The following is a 2,378-nucleotide window of genomic DNA, read 5'->3' as shown; positions in this document are numbered from 1 at the left end:
GTATGACTGTTTCTTACACTTAAGTACACTTTTTAAAAGTGCACTTTGTAATAATGTCAAATTAAAGGTTTTTCTTTAGGAAGGAAGTACATTGTACACTTAATTTTGATGTGTTGACTAACATACTAAAGCCCATGTAAAGTACTTAATTATAATTTAACTGTAGTGTGTTTTATATTTGATATTTTATTTAAAGTTATATTTTAAATGTACTAACTTGCAACTTCACCATTACAAACGTCCAATTACAAATATATGTATATGATTATTATATTTATATGGCATACATGTTTCAATAAATTGGCATTAAAGTATATTTTAGTTTACCATAACTATTTGTTAGTACATTCAGCAGTACACTTTAACCATATTTCAAAGACAAGAATAACATCATAATTTTATACATCAAAATGTACTTAAGTCCTACTTAAGTGATTCAAAAAATTAAACTTAAAGGGTTAGTTCACCCAAAAATGAAAATTCTGTCATTAATTACTCACCCTCATGCCGTTCCACACCGTAAGACCTTCGTTAATCTTCAGAACACAAATTAAGATATTTTTGTTGGAATCCGATGACTCAGTGAGGCCTCCATAGCGAGCAATGACATTTCCTCTCTCAAGATCTATTAATGTTCTAAAAACATATTGAAATCAGTTCATGTGAGTACAGTGGTTCAATATTAATATTACAAAGCGATGAGAATATTTTTGGTGTGCCAAAAAAAAAAAAATAAATAACGACTTATGTAGTGATGGCCGATTTCAAAACACTGCTTCCGGAAGCTTCAGAGCATTATGAATCAGCGTGATGAATCAGCGTGATGAATCAGCGTGTCGAATCAGCGTGATGAATCAGCGTGTTGAATCAGCGTGTCGAATCAGCGTGATGAATCAGCGTGTTGAATCAGCGTGATGAATCAGCGTGTCGAATCAGCGGTTTGGAGCACCAAAGTCATGTGATTTCAGCAGTTTGGCAGTTTAACACGAGATCCGAATCATGATTCGATACGCTGATTCATAACGCTCCGAAGCTTCCTGAAGCAGTGTTTTTTGAAATCAGCCATCACTATATAAAGTCATTATTTTGTTTTTTTTGGACCACCAAAAATATTCTTGTCGCTTTATAATATTAATATTGAACCACTGTGCTCACATGAACTGATTTAAATATGTTTTTAGTACATAAATGGATCTTGAGAGAGGAAATGTCATTGCTGGCTTCGGAGGCCTCACTGAGTCATTGGATTTCAACAAAAATATCCGAAGATGAACGAAGGTCTTATGGGTGTGGAAGGACATGAGGGTGAGTAATAAATGACATTTTTTTCATTTTTGGGTGAACTAACCCTTTAACACTCTTAAGTTCAACTAATTGCATTTAAAATAAATAATACATTTTATTTTAATAAATAATACAACTGTAAGTAACATGCAATAAAGTGTCCAAAAACATTATATTCAGTTCACACTTGAGTATATTCTTTTAAAATATTTTATTTCCATAATAGAAGTGAGCTAAAGTATACTTCTTTTTCACAAGGGAAGTTTGCAGGCTTTGCAAAGCAAATCTCAAAGCTCAGGATTTTGACAAACATAATTGCTACTGTGCAGTACACCTGCATGTCCCCTTGACATAATATAATAATAAAATATATTAATAATATATTATATAATAATATATTATTAATATATTATATTTTATTATTATATTATTATTAATAATATAATAATATATATATTAATAATAATATTATTATTAATAATAAAATATTATATTACTTTTACAAAATATAGTCGTTTTTCTTTGCAGTTAATATCATGATTAGTTAACTTTAAATCAAATTTTCAATAGCTGATTAAAAATGATTATATATGCTAAGCTTTTCATTTCAATTCTATTTTCATTTCATTGTTTGAATAATCAAAGTTATAATTTTCTGAGCTGGACAAGAACATACAGTGTTTTACACTGTTTAAATCACTGGTTTTAATACTGTTAAAGTATTAAATATAAAGTTTAAATACTGCAAAGCAGGAATGACTCTGTAACCTCAGCTGACATAATACCAATTTTACAGTGCACTTCATTTTGACAACATTTCATTTTGTCATCTTCAATCTTCGTTCACTCATTACAACACTAGATAGATTAGATAAATGTCAGATTCAAAGGCCAACATGTCCACAGCTCTCGTAAATGTCACCACCCCCCAGCTACTGCAAATAACAGCTTGTTGTATGAGTGCCTTCATTTTTCACCATACTCTGCAACAGTTCAGTTGATCTCTTGAAAGAAAGTGCTTTTTAGTATAATTATTTTTAAAATTATTTTGAGGGAGTTACTGATTTATGCGTTCCTTAAAAAGTTCCTTAAAA

This window comes from Megalobrama amblycephala, linkage group LG17 (assembly GCF_018812025.1).
Source record: "Megalobrama amblycephala isolate DHTTF-2021 linkage group LG17, ASM1881202v1, whole genome shotgun sequence".
In the NCBI taxonomy this organism is placed as follows: domain Eukaryota; kingdom Metazoa; phylum Chordata; class Actinopteri; order Cypriniformes; family Xenocyprididae; genus Megalobrama; species Megalobrama amblycephala.
Note: the sequence above shows the minus strand (reverse complement) of the source record.